This window comes from Dama dama, chromosome 12, assembly GCF_033118175.1.
Source record: "Dama dama isolate Ldn47 chromosome 12, ASM3311817v1, whole genome shotgun sequence".
Taxonomy (NCBI): domain Eukaryota; kingdom Metazoa; phylum Chordata; class Mammalia; order Artiodactyla; family Cervidae; genus Dama; species Dama dama.
In genome coordinates, this window is record NC_083692.1 from 64,430,357 (window position 1) to 64,451,782 (window position 21,426).

Sequence of the window (21,426 nt, forward strand, 5' to 3'; positions counted from 1 at the left end):
TATCTTCTTTAGAGAAGTATCTATTTGGATCTTTTTCCTATTTTAATTGGATTATTTGTCTCTTTGTTGGACTGGGAAAATTCTTTATGTGTTCTCTCATTTGATGTAGGATTTGCAAAGTTTTTCTCCCAGTCCGTGGGTTGTCTTTTCACTTTCTTGAAGCTATCCTCTGAAGCACAGAAGGTTTGGATTTTGGTGATTCCCAGTTTATCTTTATTTTCTTTTACTGCTTGTGCTTTTGGTGTCATATTTAAAAAGCCATTGCCTAATCCAAGGTCATGAAGATTTACATCTATGTTTTCTTCTAATGGTTTTATAGTTTTAGGGTTAGGTCTTTGATCCATTTTGAGTTAATATTTATATATGTGTGAAGTAGTAGTTCAATTTCCATTCCTTTGCATATCCAGTGGATATCCAATTCTTCCAAAACCATTTGTTGGAAAGGCTGTTCTTTTCCCATTGTATTGTCTTGACACCTTTGTTGAAAATAAATTAGCTATAAATGTGACGGTCTATTTCTGGATTCTGATTTTATTTCATGGATTTGTTTGTCTATCCTTATGCTGATATCATACTGCCTTGATTACCATAGTTTTGTAGCAAGTCTTTTATGAGTCCTATAACTTGGTTCTTCCTTTTCAAGATTGTACTGGTTATTCAGGGTCCCTTGAATTTCCATATGAATATTAGGATTAGCTTGTCAATTTGTGCAAAGCAAATGGCTGACATTTTAATGGAAGGGAAGGAGACTGCTTTTACAGAGAGGAAAAGGAAGGTGGGAAGTCTTGAGTAGACAGAGTCCATGACTTTTCATTGGCTAAGTCTTTTCCAGAAAAGAGTCTTTCTTCTTCCTGTTGGGCTCTGCTATTACTAGAGAGTCTGAAAGCTCCCTCCCTCTGGCCTCCTGACTCTGAGGTTTCTGTTTATCAGTATTTTACACTGTAAATCACCTCACATAAGCCCAAATCCTACAATAAAGCCCTCCTACTTCTCACTTACTGAGACACTCCATGGTTCCCCATAGAGTGTGATCTCATTGGTTGCAACAAGTACCAATAAACTCAAATATGTTCAACTACAGTGATGTTCCTGGGGGTCTTTGGTTGGTGGGCATCTACCAGAGTTAAGCAACTTGCTCAGATCACTAAACTCAGAAGTGGCAAAGCCAGAGCTGAAACTCAGGGCTTTAAAATCAATGCCAGGCTCATAACAGCCACACCACCCTGCATCTTTAGGCACTTATTTTGGAACTTTCTCTGTTGTATTGTGAAGAATTAACTTGGCCTAAATGGATGTGAGAGTTGGACCATAAAGAAGGCTGAGTGCTGAAGGACTGATGCTTTCAAACTGTGGTGCTAGAGAAGACTCTTGAGAGTCCCTTGGACAGCAAGGAAATCAAACAAGTCAAGCCTAAAAGAAATCAGCCCTGAACATTCATTGGAAAGACTGAAGCTGAAGCTCCAATACTTGGGCCACCTGCTGCGAAGAGCCGACTCCTTGGAAAAGACCCTGATGCTGGGAAAGATTGAAGGCAGGAGGAGAAGGAGGCAACAGAGGATGAGATGCTTAGATGGCATCACCAACTCTATGGACAGGAATTTGAGCAAACTCTGGGAGATGGTGAAGGACAGGGAAGCCCGGCATGCTACAGTCCATGGGGTCATAAAGAGTCAGATATGACTGAGTGACTAAACAGCAAAAGAAGGACAAAGGAGCTTGGAGACTAAAGGTCAGCCATGTGGTCAGTAAGTGATGGAGCCCCAGTAAACACTGGACACCAAAGCCTCAAGCCCCCTAGTTGGGAGTACTCTGGGCATATTGTTACACACTGTCCAGGAGGACGTAATGCTGTTTGTGTCTCCATGGAGAGGGGACAGTGGGAAGTTCCTGTTTAGCCCCTTGCAGTCTCTGCCCTGTGGTCTTTCTCTCTGGCTGGTTTCAATTTGTATCCTTTCACTATTAAAAAAAAAAAAAAGAAAACAGTGTAGAGCTTTCCTGGATTCTGTAAGTGGTCTTAGCAAACTATCAAACCTGCGGGTGTTCCTGGGAACCCTCGAATTTGTAGCCAGCTGGTCTAAAGTGAGGGTGGCTCTGGGGACCCCTGAACTTGCTGCTGGTGTCTAATGTGAGGGCAGTCTTGGGGGGGTTGCTCCCTGAGACTACATAGTGGGGTCAGCGCCTCTCCAAGTAGGGTCACAAAGCCTGGCAGTCTGGAGGACTGTGTCCCCCACCTTGCAGTCTGGCTGATTCAGGACCTATGCTCTGGAGAGTGAGAAGGGGCACAAAGAAAGAAAAAATGTTGACACTCTACCACAAATTGGCACTTGCCAAGGGCATTTGTGGGCTTCCCAGGTGTTGCTAATTGTAAAGAATCCACCTAAGAGATATGGGTTCAATTCCTTGGTCAGAAAGATGCCCTGGAGGAGGGCACAGTAGTCCACTCCAGTATTCACCTGGAGAATCCCAGGGACAAAGGAGCCTGGCAGGCTACAGTCCATAGGGTCACACAGAGTCAGACACAACGGAAGCAACTTAGCACATATGCATGCAAGGGCATTTGTGCTCATTTCACATGCTAGCAAGGTAATGCTCAAAATCCTTAAAGCTAGGCTTCAACAGTACGTGAACCAAGAACTTCCAGATGTACAAACTGGATTAGAAAAGGCAGAGGTACCAGAGATCGAATTTGACATCCATTGGATTATAGAAAAAGCAAGGGAATTCCAGAAAAACATCTACTTCTGCTTTGTTGACTGTGCTAAAGTCTTTGTGTGTGTCACAACAAACTGTGGAAAATTCTTAAAGAGATGGGAGTACCAGACCACCTTACCTCCCTCCTGTGAAACCTGTATGCAGGTCAAGAAGCAACAGTTAGAACCAGACATGGAACAATGGACTGGTTCAAAATTGGGAAAGGAGAACGTCAAGGCTGTATATTGTCACCTAGCTTGTTTAACTTCTATAAAGAGTACATCATGCAAAATTCTGGGCTGGGTGAATCACAAGCTGGAATCAAGATTTCTGGGAAAAATATCAACAGATATGCAGATGATGGCAGGAAGCAAAGAGGAACTAAAGAGCTTCTTGATGAGGGCGAAAGATGGAGAGTGAAAAGGCTGGCTTAAAACTCAACATTCAAAAAACTAAGATATGACATCCAGTCTCATCACTTCATGGCAAATGGATGGGGAAAAAGTGGAAACAGTGGCAGATTTTATTTTCTTGGGCTCCAAAATCACTGCAGACTGTGACTGCAGCCATGAAATTAAAAGATGCTGGCTTCTTGAAAAGAAAGCTACAATAAACCTAGACAGAGTTATTAAAAAACAGAGACATTACTTTGCCAACAAAGGTCCCTATCGTCAGAGTTGTTTTCTCCAATAGTCATGTACGAATGTGAGAGTTGGACCATAAAGAAGACTGAGCGTCGAAGAAGTGATGCTTTCGAATTGTGGTGCTGGAGAAGACTCTTGAGACTCCCTTGGACAGCAAGGAGATTAAACCAGTTAATCCTAAAGGAAATCAACCCTGAATATTCATTAGAAAAACTGATGCTAAAGCTGAAGCTCCAATACTTTGGCCACCTGATACAAAGAGCTGACTCATTGGAAAAGACCATAATGCTGAGAAAGACTACTGAGGACAGGAGGAGAAAGAGGTGACAGAGGATGAGATGTTTGGATGGCATCACTGACTCAATGTACATGAGTTTGAGCAAACTCCAGGAGATGGTGAAGGACAGGGAAGCCTGGCGTGCTGCCGTCCATGGGGTCGCAAGAGTCGGACATGACTTAACGACTGAACAACCACCACAAAGGGCATTTGCATCTGCCTCTGTGAAGGATGAATCCTGTGCTGCTGCAGTTATTGACCTTCAACATGCCCTGAAGGGAGTCCAGGTGGAGAATGAGGCAGTCTGTGCTCCAGGGAAACTGGTGGAACAAGTCTTTAGATGGCTAGATATTTTTAGGAATGGATTTCCTGATGCCAATCCTTGTATCTCTTCATACCTGGAAAAGTACTAAATTCCTTCATGGTGACATCAGCTCCTCATGACTAGCAGAAAGCCGACACATGCTTGCTTTCATAAACTCCCCCTTCAGGTGGTTCTAGTGGTAAAGAACCCACCTGCCCGTGTAAGAGACACAGGTTCAATCCCTGGGTTGGGAAGATCCCCTGGAGTATGAAATGGCAACCCACTTCACTATTCTTGTCTGGAGAAACCCAAGGACAGAGGAGCCTGGTGGCCTACAGTCCATAGTGTCTCGAAGAGTTGGACACAATTGAAGTGACTTAGCACAACACAACACACTCCTTCACTAAAATCATTCATAGTGACCTCCCCCACAGCTTTGAAGCAGTCTCTCAGAGCTATCTTAGGTGCCATCTCCCTGGCTGCAGCACTCGTCTTGCCCTAAATAAAACTTAACTCACAACTCTCACATTGTGCATCTTTTTAAAGTTGCTTTCAATAAACACAAAGAAAGCCAAGAAGTACCACAGTCCTTAGAATGGACTGGGCTGAGGCTCAGGGCCTTACCTGATGCAGGAGAGTGCGTTTGTGAGTATATTTGTCTGTTTCACCTCCCCCAGCAGCTAGTCAGAGTGAGAGAGGTGAAACTATAGCCCCAGACCCCTTGACTACCCAGACACCCCATCAGCCCCACTCTATCTGGGTTTCCCCTAAGTTGTGTCAGACTCTTTTGCGACCCCATGGACTGTAGCCCGCCAGGCTGTTCTATCCATGGGATTTCCTAGGGAAGAAAACTGGAGTGGGTTGCCATTTCCTTCTCCAGGTCATCTTTCCAACTTGGGAATCAAAACCTGCATCTCCAGCATTGCGTGTGGATTTGATACCACTGAGCCACCTGGGAAGTCCCTATTGGTGCTTACTGATTGTTGATTAGCTCATGTGTCACCAACCAGGAAGCCTAAAGAATGTCTCATTCTCTTAGTGAATCTAGAACAGCTGTGTCTGTGGTGCAACTTGGGCCCAACCTGCCCACAATTGAGAAGGGAAGTCAACTCGCTTGGGGACTGACGCGGTTTCTGTGACTCAGGAATTTCAGTGTAAAAAGGGGGAGTCCCTAGCAAAGCAGGAAAGGCTTGTCATCTTCCCTAACACCTCGTCTGCAGCAGTTAGCAAGGACAGAGAAGAGGCTGACCTGATGCTACACAGGTGCAGAAAGATGGAGTAACACCCACATGTTAAGTTAAGAAACACTCTTAACCTTTAGGTGTATTAAGCCATCCTCAAGTTCAGCATGACCCAGTCAAATCTCAGGCTTCTGCTGATCGCAAAAACAACAAGTCCCCTTATGGGAACAGGGGGCTGGGGGGAAGCAGGAGTGCATGTCCCTTCCTCTTGGGCAAAGATGGAGATGTGAGAAGAGGAGCTAGAAGCACTTGCCTTCCAGCAGAGAGCCCCAGGAGGGGCACAAGCTCTTCTCCAGCCCCAGTCCTCCTCAGGGAGGGGTCTGGTGGAGTGAACCTTGAGTGGAATCCTGAACAGTGAGGCTTATACCGCAAGCATACATTGAGATGATTATTGAACTTGCTTAAGTCTGTTCTCTCACCGCAGAAAAAAGACAACAATAACCACTTCACAGCCTTGCTGTAAGGATGACACGGAATACTATACGTGTTGAGGTTGACATATTATCTGACACATAGAAGGTACTTGAGAAATGGTAGTTGATATTTTAAACTTTCATTATTATTTTGAATATGGACCTGTATCCTTATTGTGAGATGGAGATGGAACACTTTTGTTTGCACAAATGATCATTGGGTACTTTATGTAATGCTTTGAAAAGTCTGTTCAGTATTTAACGTCTGAGCCATGGTTGCAGTTCAGACAGTCACCACCAGAGGACGGTGTTGCCAAATGATTGTTGCCAGGACACATAGAGGCGAGGAAAGGTGGACCGACCCCAAGTGCACAGGGCATTCTTACCTTTGTATAAACCTTTCAACAAAATGTGCTTTTAAGCTCAACCTTGAATATTAATTAGTAACCAGCGTTTACACATATATTCAAAGAAAGGCAATTCATGGAAAAATTCAAAGATATAAATGCCTATGTAAAGCCTGTAAGGTGGATAAACAAATTTTGGTATATTCATGCTACACAGCTATGAAGTGAATGCTTTGTGTCTACATGCAACAATGTGGATAGATTTCATAAACATAATATTGAGTATAAGGCATAAAGGAATGATAATGAATGACAGCACTTATATTAAGTTCCCAAATTGATCAAATGAATTGTATTAGAAGTCAAGACAGTTTTACCTTTTCAGGATGGGGGTGGTCAGGAGAGTGGTGATTGGAAGGAAGCATAACGTAGATTTCTAGGGTATTGGAAGTGTTCTGTCTCCTGATCAAGGCATTCGTTCTATGGGTGTGTTCAATAGTGAAAATTCATTGAACTGCACACTTAACAATTCATGCACTTTCTGAACGTATGTTAAGGTCCAATTGGGAGTTTATTTTAAAATGCTGGGGACACCAGCATCTACAGGGTGGACTGTAGGAGTCTTCAATTTGTTCCCAGCAAGTGAAATTTCCCATCATTCTTCTCTGCCTGGTGGACTCATGTGAGAGCGTGTGACCAGTACTGGTTTATCACAATATGTCGTCTCGTTGGCACTGGGGGTGGCCCAGGGGTGGAAACTGACTTCAAACAGGCCAATCAGAGCCCTTCCCGAGGATAAAGGTGCCTGGTAAATGGACGTCCCTGGCTGTCCCGTGCACTTCCACTACAGGGGGAGAGGGTTTGAGCCCTGGTTGGAGAACTAAGATCCCACATGCCACTCAGCCAGAAAAAAAAAAAAAAAAAAACAGTGAGAAAACACTCTTGATGGGCTGGCGAAGCTTGGGCTGCTAATGACTATATCCCCTGTAGGTGGAGAGGGACTGTCTACATAGGAGAGATGGAGGTCCCGGGCAAAGAGAAGCAGAGGAAGAGGGGATGGGAGCAGGACCGAGAAAGAGTCCTGCTGCTTCAAATCCCAGATTCTCTTCTTTCTCAACTTCCCGGGATCTTCATCTTTCCCAGCAAGATGAGGCAACAGATTGCTGATGATGGTTAAGCTTGCTCCTGGAACCTACGACTGAAAGTCTTGAGTAATTTGCTGAGCAACTGTGTGGTCGGAGGGCCACCTACTGATGTAAGCGACAGGAGGAGGAAGGGAATCCTCTTCTGGAGGAAGTGTGAGCACTGTGAGTCCACCTCATCCTGGAAGGGGGTGAGGACCTCCCGGATCTCGGAAGTTTCACAAGCTGATAATGGTGTTTTACGTGATCTTTGTCTACTCCAGGTGTGATGATTAACCTCCAAGATAACAATATGTAATCACACCTCTAGCTGGGGGTTCAGATTGAGATTATTTTCTTTTAAATTATCAATCTAATTGACTTCGAGCTTCCAACTAGTTGAGCTTAGAAATATGTTTTTCCTTTCTGGATTTCTCCTGTCAGTGATAGCCACAAAACACCCAGGGGTTGCTTACTAGTCCAGAGAGGTGGTCCAGACCATTAAAATCCTGAGGAGAGGAAACTGGGAAGCCTTCCTTCAGCCAAGATTTTCAGCTATTTCTTTTTTTATTGAAGTATGGTTGATTCACAATATTATGATAGTTTCAGGTGTTCAGCACAGTGACTCAGTTATACATACAGTTTTTCAAATTCTTTCCCCTTATAGGTTTTTACAAAATATTGAGTAGAGTTCACTATGGTATACGGTAGGTCCCTGTTGGTTATCAGTTTTATATGCATAAAAGTGTATATATGTTAATCCTAACCTCCTAATTTATCTCTCCTCACAGATTCTTTTCCATTTGGGTTGTTACAAGATATTGAATATCGTTTCCTGTGTTATTCAGTAGGTCCTTGATCTTTACTTTATACATAGTGCCACTTGGGGTGGCTGTTGAAGCACACGGCAGTATAGTACCTGCCCCTGCCCTGCTCTTGTCATGAAGCATTGATGATGAAAGACAGGAGCTCCAATTACGCTGGGTTTGTCCTCTTTGCTCACAACTGGACAAGCTGGCTAGGCTGACAAGGGCCCCCACCAGGTCTGTGGCCTGGTTTGCCCCTGCACTTCTCTCGGGGAGTGAAGGTGAGACGACTTTGCAGGGCACACACCCACAGGCTCTATGCACCCCCCTGGGGCTTTGGCTTATCTGCCATTTTCCTGGCTCGGCCCCACCCTGGGTTCCTCAGCTCATGAGGCCTGCACAATCTCACAGCCACTTTCCCCAGGGCCTGATGTGCCAGGGTGGCAGGGTCCAAAAGGGTTTCTACGTGGCAGCTTCAGTCCCTCATTGGCTCTCAGCTACCATCTTTTCCCTATTTCTGCATTCTGGCCCTTGGAATAAGGGAGATTTTAACTTGAGCTGAGCCCTGTCCCATTTCCTGCTCTGTGATGAAGAATTCCTGTGGGGAGGGGGTGGAGAAGATGGAGATGGGGGTGGGGGTGCTATGTGCACCCTTCCTTAAAACTATTTATTTGGCTGTGCCATGCAGCATGTTGGTCATAGTTCCCTGATCAGGGATTGAACCTGAGCCCCCTGCATTAGAAGCCCAGGGTCTTAACTGCTAGACTGCCAGGGCACACCCCCAGCCCCTTAAAGCTAGTTTTTGAAGGAAAAATTAGGAAAATGCTCATCCTCCCCTTCATGGTATAAGACCAAAAAAAGACAAGTTTTTTTTCCGAAAAAAAAAAAAAAAAATCGTTGTATTATTGTGATCATTTTAGGAATTCCAACAGATCTATGCTTAAATCAGTTCCGATATTAAGCTGGGTTATTGAAGCCACACTTTCTGTTATGGGGATTGAGCAGGAAAGGAACTAATATTGACTGCAGCCCACTGTTTGCTGGGTGTTAAATCTCACACTCATGCGAGGTCAGCATCATCATCATTATCCCTGTTTTACCAATGAAGAAACCAAGGCTCAGAAAGGTTGAGTAACTTGTCACTAATTTGCTCTGGAGCTTGGGGAACCCCTTCCCACCTCGCAAGCTCAAGCCGGGTCCTTGGCGGGCTTGCTCTATCCAGAATGGGGTCCAGGCTGTAGGAGGGCACCTGGCTTTTGTATGTCTCCCTGTGTCACCTGAAACTTTCTCCCCAGACCTGTAAGGAGATATTCTAATTGATTATTACCTCCCTGTATTCAGTTCCTTTTGATAAAGTCCACCTCCCTTTCTTTGGAGCAAAATGAAGTGGGTTTTTGTTGCCTGAAACCAAAGTGACTTCAGAAAAGCCTGCCCACAGATGGCGGGTGACAGCCACTGTGCCCTGGGGGCTTGCCAGGCGCCACTGGACCCAGTTCCTGAGATAAATATGGAACAATGTTATTTTTTCCAGGTAATAACTCTCCCCAGCTCTACTCTGTCAAATCTTCCTTTCCTGTAGATACAGATATTTGAGCAAAGACAGTCTTCCTAACAATGAGACCAGAACCACCATTCATTTAAACACACATTTGGACTCATGTTTGTGTTTGTAAATTTTTTCTCTTTCATTTCCTAAAATTGAAGGCTTATAGGTGCATGGAATCCTTACTAAACCCTTAGCTTCCAAAACCTCAAGACACAATGTTGCCCTACACAGTTAATTAGTTCACTGTGCCAGGAGCCAGTTCTAGAATGTACTTTTAATATTTATTTATTCATTCATTTACTTGGCTGCTCCAGGTTTTAGCTGCTGCATGTGAACTCTCAGTTGTAGCACGTGGGATCTAGTTCCCTGACCCGGGATTGAACCTGGGTCCTCTGAATTGGAAGCGTAGCATCTTAGCCACTGGACCACTAGGGAAGTCCCTGAATGTAATTTACTGTTAAAACCGATGAGACAATTAGTATGGAATGCCTTGGTATTGCTGGTCTATTTGACAACCCCTTTCTCTGCATGATTTTCTTCCTCTATTTCTCAGTAAGGGGGGTGGGTTTCTTGTCAGAAAACTTCCTTAAAGAACCTGACCCTGGAAACTGCAGGTGCCTTTAAAAAAAAAAAGCCTGTTGTACTTACCACGTTCTACACAATTAAAAAAATACATTTTTAAATTTATTTTTGGCTGTGCTGGATTTTCCTTGCTGCGTGGGCTTTTCTCTAGTTGCGGCGAGTGGGGCTTACTCTCTAGCTGTGGTGCCCGGGCTTCTCATGGTGCTGGCTTCTCTTGTTGCAGACCACAGTCTCTAGGATGAGCAGGCTTCGGTAGTTGTAGCTCAGGAGCCCTAGAGCACAGGTTCAATAGTTGTGCCACAACTACATGATTATTTAACCTAAAAAGGCACCTTGACATTTTAGCCATACCATGGAAGTGCCTTTTATTGATGCTTTTTACAATAAAAAAGAAAAGCAGTGCACCTTAAAACTTATACACTGCTGTTTGTCAATTCTATCTCAGTAAAACTGGGCAGAAAAAAATATAATTAGATATTTAAAAATCAGTCTTTCATCCAATTTCCAGTGAATGTTATTTTTAGGATGAATCAGTGAGAAATAAAACCAGGAATAGCTAAATTTTCAATGGTAAGCTTTTAAAGAATTATGTCTTTGGGAATTAAAAAAAAATGACCTGGCAAAAATTAGACTTGTCAAGAAATACTGGCCACAAAAGAAGAACTCACAAAAGTGAAGTTATTGATGGAAAACAGATTGGCCCTCAAATATGGTGCTCTGTATATTGATAATTTTGAGCTAACGGCAATTAAATAGTAGATGTATAAGAGTATTCTGACCTTTCTTTTTCTTCCTAAAAGCTGGACATAAAACTCCCACGTGGAAGCTATACCAGGAGGAAAGAAACATTCTTATCACTAAAGATAAGGAATTGAGGCATACACAGACAGGGTTAAACTAACTCTTAGCTTCCTATTCGCTGTTGTTCAGTTGCTAAGTTATGTCCTATTACTTTTCCATTCCTGAAAGACCTAGCTCTGGTGCTTCTCAGGGCTAATAAAGGCCTGGCACTGTTTTTGCTGATGATGTTCTGTTCTTCATGGTGAAGAGGGGAGAAAACGTATGTCCTGCTTTTAGGCAAATAGCAGGAGAGCAAAAAGGTTTCCTTGTAGTTGCTTCTTAATTGCTTTCAGTTGAAAATGATCCTTACTGCTAAGTGCCATAATTGGGAGTAGAGTTTGCAAATTCTGCCGTCTCTTAGTGCAAACAGAAAAACGACATTTTGAAACGAAGCAGGACCCTATGGCCCTTGCCCACCACCATGTCCTCCACGAGCCTTTTGTCTGTGAAAAAACTTTAGCCAAATAATAATTTTAACCAGAGAAGTGAGAAAATGCAAAAACAAAGGAAAACAGTCAAAGAAGACTAAATAATAAAGTCATCAAGCATCTGCTGGAGGAAGGCATGGCAACCCACTCCAGTGTTCTTGCTGGGAAAATCCCATGGACAGAGGAGCCTGGCAGGCTATGGTACATGAGGTTACAAAGAATCGGACACAACTGAGCATCATAGTCAAGGACCTTTAGTTCCTTCTCAAGGGCTATAGATAATATTCTGAGCCATATCCCATGAGCTGTCTTATACTGAAGCCACCGCCAGATGTAAGAAATTAACTACACGATGACCGGACTATAGCCATGACAGAAGCTGCCACAGTTCTGAGATCTGGGCTCAAGAAATGGGAACAAACCGATCCTGGAACTGAAGATGAACTCTCCTTAAAACAATCAAGATGACAATGGTCAGATGACCAATTTCAAGATGACTGTCAGAGCTGACTGCTGTTTCTACACGAAGCCTCCTCCATCCGTCTGTAAAAGCCCACTGTAAAAGCCCACTGTAAAAGCCCACTGATTATCATGGACGGGGAGAGAGATGGGTTCTGGACAGGTGTCCACCCTCCCCCCACCCTGGGTTGCTGGCATCCAAAATAAAGCAAGCTTTCCTTTCTACCAATCCAGCCTCTTTACTGGCTTTTGAGTGGCTAGCAGCTGGACCCCCACTTTCGATTAAAACTTTATACACGTCTTCCCCCCTCCACCTCTGTCCCAAATACATGACTCTGGTCAGTCAGACTGGAAGTCTGGCTGCTCCTTGGTTTCTGTTGAGGCCAGAGGCAGAGTCCCCACTGGAAAACCACAGCCTCAGAGTCTCAAAAGGGTGACAGAGGGATCATGGGGTATCTCTAACTAGAGAGGATGCTGGATCACTCAGAGCCGAGAAACAGAAGGATGCACATTTTGAATGTCTATTTTAAAATGCTTATGAGCAAACATGAAGAGGGTTTGTTTTTACCATGGAGCTATGTCACACTGTCTTGAAGCTGCCAGACACAGCATCTGCCACACCAAAGAAAGGACTGAGACTGAGACAGAGTAAATGATTAAACTCCCTTCTGGCCTGTGGCTCTCCCTCAGTGCTGAACACCAGGTTAGGGATTTATTTTCAGGGCTCAAAAGAGAGAGATGGGGGTGTCAGCTAAGATCCAGGGAGTCTACCTGACCCTCAGCACCTCCACCCACCCCGGCTCCCTCTCTCCTCCCCACGGACATATTGAGTGTCACACTTCTAAAAATATCCCCGAGCAGTGAGGCGCCATCTCCAAGCCTGGATTCCAGCTCTGCAATGCAGGCCTCCCCTAAGGAGAGCTGCTCCAGGTAAGTGTAATTGTAGCTTCCTGTAGACTTTCTATGCAGCACAAGAACGTTCTCTCCATCAGACTGTGTGAAGTGTTCACAGAAACGTGGGACTCTTTTAGCTAAGCCCTGACTGCCTTCACCTCCTTAATTATTCATCAGGCTCATATATCTTCAGGAGAAATCTGATGACATTGCTTTTGCTTTTTTGCAAAACTCCCTTGAAATTTCCCAAGGATATTCACCATTTGCCTCGCCATTAAGGACTAGCTCCAGCTCCACTCAGCCTATTCTGAGCCCCAGAGAGGTGGACGTGGCTGGAATGACTCTCCAAACCTCGGAAGGCCATCCTGGCTTGGGAACGGATGTGTTTGTCCCTCAGAGCCTACAGTGGGATGAAGAAGGCAGCATGGCAGGAAGGAGTGTCTGTGAGTCGGAGCAGATACAGGTCCTGGAAACTCCCCATCTCACATCTCTACTTCCCGTGGCCCCTGATGGCTCTCAGGTATGTCTGTATTCTTGGGGAGAGGGTCTCTAGCCCCTTAAATTTTACTCCCGCTGTCCTGACTCTGAATAAGATCATCTGCATCGCTGCAGAGTTAAGACGTTGGGTTTTTATTCATTTTGCTTTCTGGGATGAGTCCCTTCCGCCCCACCCCGTCACCTACCTGTCCTTACCTGGGCCCTGTTTCTGTGTCCCAAAAGTGAAAGTGAAGGTTGCTCAGCTGTGTCCAGCTCTTTGTGACCCCATGGACTATACAGTCCACGGAATTCTCCAGGCTAGAACACTGGAGTGGGTAGTCTTTCCTTTCTCCAGGGGATCTTTGCAACCCAGGGATCGAACGCAGGTCTCCCGCATTGCGGGCGGATTCGTTACCAGCTGAGCCACCAGGGAAGCCCAAGAATACTGGAGTGGGTAGCCTATCCCTTCTCCAGTGGATCTTCCTGACCCAGGAATCAAACTGGGGTCTCCTGCATTGCAGACAGATTCTTTACCAATTGAGCTATGAGGGAAGCCCCTAAGAGCTGCTACCCTGACAGTGCTGTCCTTATATTGCGTTCAGTCTGCGTGCTTGGGAGGGATTATTAATAGTATTGATGAAGAAACTGAAGCTCAGAGGAGTTGGTGGTGGTGGTGTTCAGTCGCTAAGTTGTGTCTGACTCTTTGTGACCCCATGATCTGCAGCATGCCAGGCCTCCCTGTCCCTCACCATCTCCCAGAGTTCACCCAAGTTCATGTCCATTGAATCCGTGATGGTATCCAACCCGTCACAGAAGGGTTAAAGTCACACAGCTAGTGGATGGGAGAGCGGACATGGAGGGTGTTTCTATTGATATAATACTGAGAAGAGGGTTTGAGATCCTGTAGGTGAAGGGTCTGGCAGACCTCCTGGCACATTATAGATTCTAACCCTGTGCCATCTGGCCTGGTGGCAGGGCAGGGTCATAGCTGTAACCACACGCACCTCTGGGGGTCTGGGACTGATTTGACCTTCCTTACAGATCCCACCTGTGGGCCAGTGAAGAGAAAATCATGACTCAGTCAGTCCCACCTGGTAAACTGAGTGGACTGCAAAAACCAAACAGTGGCTTTGGGTAATGACCCATGATCTAGACCTGCCTCCCCAGCTTCTCCTCTGGGCTTCCTGCAGGCTCCCAACAACAGGGAGGGGGCAGTGCTCTTATGCCCCTCTGGCTGCTCTGGTCTCAGCAGCAGTACCAGGGGAAGCTTGGCTGCGGGGCAGCCTTACTTCCCTGTGTGGGTCTTGCTCACAAGAAGCACTGGGCCACAGCCCCTTCACCTCCTGCGGACCCCTCTGTTTCCACCACACTGTCTGTCTGGACCCTGACTCGGTGAGTCCACCTGGGCCTCCACCATGGGGTCACCTTGCCTGGCCCTGGTAGGTCCTACTTCATAGCTGCAACTGTCAACCCAGTGTCTACCCCCAAGATACCTGAGGGCAGCTGGGTGGATGATCAGTCCCCCAAGACCATCCCCTTGACCAAGCTGACTGCTCCAAGGAAGTGCCAGGGTCCTGCCAGTGACGCCTCTCAGAGTCACCGGTGAGGAGTGTCTGATCTGCCCCCTGCCTGCCCCACCCCTTCCTGCTCTTCCTGCTGTGCCCTGCCCCCGAAGGGGCAGGCTTTCCTCACCTTCCTTTCCTGCTCTGCCTCCTTCCAGGAGTCCCTGTGGTCCAGTAGGCCAGGCCTGCTCCTAATGTGCTGCAGGGGAAAAGGCCCCAGCTGCAGTCCCGCTGAGAGGTCAGGGGACTGACCTCTGGCCCCTGACTGCCCCCTGCCCTGGCATCAGGAGCCTCCTGACTCAGAAGTGACCCCCCAAAGGCTGCAAGAGCCCTTGAAACACAAGTGCTCAGTATGTGGAAGAGCACCGTCCTCGTTAGAGTGGTTGAGAGCAGGGCCTGTGAGATCAGACCAGCTTCTCTAACTTTCTCTGCCAGCTCCCAGCCCTGGAACCTCAGACCAGCTCCTTCACCTCCAAGTTTTTTCACCTCTAGGGAAAAGTCCAGTCAGGAGTAGATAGCGGAGTCTCTGGAGCACACGAAGCTGGAACCACGTTGACCGCTGTTGTAGTTGTTGTGACTTTACGATGACCTCTCCCCTTCCACCCATCATCCCCTCTCCGGACATGATTCAGGAATGAGGCTGTGCCCCTTGTCTTGTTTCAGCTGTTTGGGGGAAGAGCAGAAGTGACGCAGGTCTGAGACAGAGGCAACCACACAGAGACACTGTGTTTAATCTTATTTTTTTTTTTTTTTCTCTAGACTTGTAAAAGTTTATCTTTATTTTTGGCTGCACTGGGTCTTCACTGCTGTGTGCAAGCTTTCTCTAGTTGCTGTGAGCGGGGGCTACTCTTCCTTACGGTGCATGGCTTTCACGTTGAGGTGGCTTTTCTCGTTGCGGAGCACAGGTTCTAGGTGCAGGGGCTTCAGTAGTTGCAGCATGCGGGCTCAGTAGTTGTGGCTCACAAGCTCAGTTGCCGTGCGGCATGTGGAATCTTCCTGAACGAGGAATCAAACCTGTTTCCTCCATGTTGGCCGGCTAACTTCCAACCACTGAACCACCAGGGAAGTCCCTGGTGGGGGACTTAACCACTGTGCTTAATCTTAATATTTTCATTTTATGTATATAAAAGTAATTTCAAAAAATGTCTGGAAACCTAAAGGAAAAACCCACTGTAAATCCCATTAACTCAATATAATAGCTATTCCCTTTCAGTTTTTTTTCTCCTTAGATAATGTTGATATAGTTGTGCTTATAATAGATCTAAGCCCAGTTTGTTTGTTTGTTTTGGTCTTAACCTAAAATCATAGCCAAGAATGTTTTCTTGGTTGGTACTTAAACTTTATAATTGTCACCTTAGTGGCAGAATAATATTCCATTGTGTGTCTGTACTATAGTAGTTAAGATTTAAGATGAAATGTTAGAAGAAAGAGGTGCTTTATTTTTTGCAAATTTCCATTGGATTTCTCAGAAACTTGTCAGTTGGTTCTTCCCTAAGACCCGTATGAAATATTGGAACAAGACAAGAAGAATCAGAGTCAGCTTTGAAGAGGAGGAATAATGTTACGGAGGGGAATGTGGTGGGGGGGTGGTGTGTATGACTGGGGAGAATGTGTGTACATTTGGTGACAGAAGAATCCTCAAGATGGAAAATTTTGAGGGAACCACAAGAACCCATCAATCTTCAAATAGTTCCTCATCTGCTCTCCATTTTGGTCCTTGAATGGTTTCCTTCCAGGTCCACCCTGTAGATGATGCCTTTGTCTTTCTAGAACCCCTTAGAGGCTGGCATTACTGGATAGCATATTGTCATCCAGCAATACTTAAGTGAAAATTAGTTTATCAGATTTGTTTTCAGGGTTACCATTCCCTGCACTGTATTCTTAGGCAACCCCTCCTGTGGCTTGCTACACATCTTCCATCTCAAGAAGACCAGGAACCACATCTGAAGCATGGATTCATTCATTGAACAAATATTTACCAAGTTCCCACTGTTCACCCAGTGTTGTTCTAGCAGTGGAGACTAAGCACAGAGCAGGTTAGACAGGATCCAGTTCTCTCGAAACCTACAGTCTAATGAGGGAGACCTACAATAGATAAATACATGACTCTTTCTATGTCAAAGATTTTGGAACAAAACATGCTAGAGTGTGACTGTCAACAGGGAGGGGATGTGAGGTAGATGGTGACATTTGAACCAAGAACAATGAGGAAAAACGTTACACAGAGAGCAAATTCTAAGTGCAAAGGCCGGCAGGTGAGTAAAGGTTGGTCTGTTCTAGAAACAGAGAGAAGACCAGTGTGTCTGGAGAGCAAAGAGCAGGCGAAGAGAGGAAAGAGTCAGAGACTTAGGCTGGCCCAGTGCTGCAGGTGGCAGTGCTGGGGTGGTTCTGAAGCATCAGAGGGAGCCACTAGAAGGTTCTAATCTGAGGACAGACTTTGTTTATGTTTTACACCAATCACTGTGGCTGGTCTGGGGAATGGACTGCCTGAGAGGAAATAGGGAGACAAATGAGGAGGTTCTTGCTGTAGTCCAGGAGGAAACAGCCATAGCTTAAATACAAGTGGACAGATTTTGGATTTTTCTGGAGGTAGAACTTCCAGGACTTGCTGATAAATCAGATCTGGAATGTGAACTCAAAGATGCTTCCTAGGTTTTTGCCTTAATAACAGGGAAGTACCGTGAGCCTCAGGGTAGGGTTTCCCAAACCCAAATGTGTTGTGATGGAGGAGACCGGGGGTTTCTGTGCTGGCAGTTTTATTATTTTTTTAATTTTTCAGCTGCACTTGGTCTTCGTTGTGGCACAAAGTCTCTTCATGGTGTGGCATGCGAGCTTTCTCTAGCTGGGACACACGGGCTAAGTTACCCTGTGTCATATTGGAATTTTAATTCCCTGACCAGGAATCAAATCCCATCTCCTGCATTGGAAGGCAGATTCTCAACCACTGGACCACCAGGAAAATCCCCTGTATTGGACATTTTATATTTGAGATGTTTTATATACATTTATCCAAGCAGAGATGTCATGTCGGGAATTAGGGCGATAGGTCAGGGAGGTAATTGGGTTGACTACATGAAGCAGAATATAGACAGATTTTCAAGCCATGAAGCTGGATGAGTCTCCCAAAAATGGGAGGAGGAGACAAAAGGGAAGAGGCAGAAGATTGTGCCTTCTGCTCCTCACTTACTAGCTGCCTGGTGGAGACAGAAGAGCCGTCAAGGTGACTGAGACAGAATAGCCAATGAGGTTGGAAGAAACCAAGGAAGCCAAGAGACTTTATCTATAAACATCCCATACTTTTATCAGAGTAGGTTGTCAGTAAACATAAGGAAGCATAAACTTTGTGACTGCTTGTTAGTGGCTTTGCAGCCACTGGTGCAGACCTGGAACGCTGAGTGACGAGTGTCTGGCTGTGGGCTCCAGGGCCCATTAAGTTTCCCATTATCTCTGGCATCAAGGCTGATACCTCTGCCTGGCTCCAGAGACCTGGTGAAATCGGACCCCACCCCCAGCTCCTTCTTGATTCCTGCCACACACCCTGTGGACTGGGGCCCCCACTTGCCTCCTGGAAGGACTCACCCTATGCTGTGTTGTCTACATGGTGTGAGGCAAGCTCATCCCTACCTCCAAAAGTGAAGGTGCCACATCTTGTTTGACACCCAGAACCATAACCTTGTGCCTGGCACTTAGTAGGTGCTCAAAGATCATTGTCATCAATGAACAAAGCTTTCCCTCACTTCTCCAGCCCATACTAGCCTTTAGGTTCTTTGCCGGCCACTTGGTTCTTCTCAATTTATTTGTCCTATAGCAAAAATAATAAAAACAGCAATAGCTGCAATTTCTTAAGGTTTATTATATGCCAGCTTCTGTGTGCCAGTTACATATATACATATGTATTTATTTATATGCTCAGTCACTTCAGTCATGTCCGACTCTGTGACCACGTGGACTGTAGCCCTCCAGCCTCCTCTGTCCATGGAATTCTCCAGGCAAGAATACTGGAGTAGGTAGCTATTCCCATCTCCAGGAGATCTTCCCAAGCCAGGGATCGAACTCAGGTCTCCTGCATTGCAGACAGATTCTTTTTTATAAATTTATTGATTTGTTTTAATTGGAGCCTAATTATTTTACAATGTTGTGGTGGTTTTTGCCATATATAGACATGACTCAGCCACAGGTGTACATGTGTCCCCCATCCCAAACCCCATTTGGGCTTTCCCTCCCCATTTCATCCCTCTGGGTTGTCCCAGTGCACCGGCTTTGAGTGCCCTGTTTCATGTGTCGAACTTGGACTGGTCATCTGTTTCACATATAGTAATATACATGTTTCAGTGCTATTCTCTCAAACCATCCCACCCTCGCCTTCTCCCAGAGGGTCCAGAAGTCTGTTCTTTATATCTGTGTCTCTTTTGCTATCTCACGTATAGGGTCATCGTTACCATCTTTCTAAATTCCATATATATGCGTTAATAAACTGTATTGGTGTTTTTCTTTCTGACTTACTTCACTCTGTATAATAGGCTCCAGTTTCAAACACCTCATTAGAACTGATTCAAATGTGTTCTTTTTAATAGATGAGTAATATTCCATTGTGTATATGTGCCTCAGTTTTCTTATCCATTCGTGCACACAGATTCTTTACCCTCTGAGCCGCCAGCAAAGCCCACATTTGCTGTTATATATATTCTCTTATATATATTTTTCTTTAATCTTTATACTAATCTTGTGAAATAGATGCCAGTAACCCAATTTTGCATATTAGGAAAATAAGTCTCAGAGAGATAAAGTAAGAGATACAGCAATTGCTTAATGCTGCCTAGCTAGTCAGTGCCTCAGCCAAGATAGGAATGCAGACCTCTTTGACTCCAAAGCTCTTATTTCTTTCTCTATATTTTTCTATATGGGTGTTGTCTCAACTGGCCTGTGACATTTTGTTGTTTGTAAACACTGTGTCGATGGCCTCTTTGGTTTGGGGTGGGAGGTTGTTTGATCGTCTGTATACAGCAGGTGCTCCCTAATCGCCTGCCCTTTGTGAGTTGTGTCAGCATGCAGATGAGAGCCAAGTGGAACAAAACATTCCATGTATCTGTCAAAGTTGCCCTGTAAGGTCCCAGGCTGAATCTAAGAAGGTAGAGTGGATGCATTCCAGGGGCCCAAAAGCCCACTTTCCCAAATATCTCCGTCAGGCCAGGTTAACCCTGCCCTGTCCTCTCCTCCCTGCCCAGTGGATTTCCTGCCAATGGTGTCACTTACATATTAAGCAACAGAGGCCTGCAGAAAGCCTAACCCACAGGTGATTCAAGCAGCTGTCGGTATTAGCAAACTAGTTTGCTAATCATCTGGATTCTAGAGCAACCTTCTGCCCAGAAGAGGAATCTGCCAGGCAGGAACTGCTGCGTAACTCCAGCAATAGAAGCTTGCGTGTGTGCATGCCAAGTCACTTCAGTCATGTCCAACTGTTAGGGACTCTATGGACTGTAGCTCACCAGGCTCCTCTGTCCATGGGATTCTCCAGGCAAGAATACTGGAGTTGGTTTCCATGCCCTCCTCCAGGGAATCTTCTCGACTCAGAGATTGAACCTTTGTCTCTTATGTCTCCCCCATTGGCAAGTGGGCTCTTTACTGCTAACATACCTGAGAAACCCCAATAGAAGCTTATTACCCATCAAATGACCAAGTTCTTTCTTAACTGAAGTCAAGACTATCCACCCACAAAGGCCCCATTTCTACCAACAGGTGTGACACAACATGGGTCTAATCTTTCACTGTGCTTGATAGCTCTTCTTGTTCCCAAAGCCAGCTTCCACATTCAGCAGTTTCAAGGCCCTGGTGTCCTGGCCTCCACAATCGTCTTCAGGCACACGCTAGGTGAGCTATTACTTTGCCCCCTTCCAGGCCCGCCATGTGGATGTTTCAGTTGGGCAAAGAGGAGGATCCAAATGGTGAGCACTGGACCAACTGCTTGTGGGAGGAGGAAAGGGCCTCCCAGCACCTAAGAAAGATTTTCTCTCCTGGGTGGGCTGCCTGACCCTGTCCTCACTCAAGGCTTTCTGCTCCCCTCAGAACATGGGCAAGAGAGAATATGCCCATGTACTTTTTACAGAATTGATGTAGTAAGTAACTATATCTGGCATGATGGCCTGGCACATGGAGGCACAAAAGAAATGTTAGTTTTATTTCCCTCTTTATTTATCATATTCTATCTATTTAACATATAATAATAATAATCCATTTATTAAACGGATTTGCTCTTTTAAAATCTGCTCTTTTAAAAGTTCCAACTAAAAAGAACATGTAATATATGTTCAGTATAGACATGAGAAAATTTGAAAAGTTTACTCAAGAAAATAAACATTCCCAACCAATATCATCATCGAGATAAGCTCTCAAACCCTTAATGTATTTCCTTTCAGTCTTCTTTCTAGACACAAATATACACAGAAATCAGTTTTATTTATATAGACATATATTTGTACATGTAAAATTGAGCTCATATTTAAAACTGTGTCCTTTCCACCTAACAGCAATTAGTAATTATTTTCCTCTGCCATTAAAAAAAGATTTTTTTAAATGGCTATAATATACCAACATATCATCTATGTTGTTTCCAATTTTTTTAATTAATTAATTTTTTATTGAAGGATAATTGCTTTACAGAATTTTGCTGTTTTCTGTCAAACCTCAACATGAATCAGCCATAGGCATATATAAATCCCCTCCCTTTTGAAGCTACCTCCCATCTCCCTCCCCATCCCACCCCTCTAGGTTGATACAGAGACCCTGTTTGAGTTTCC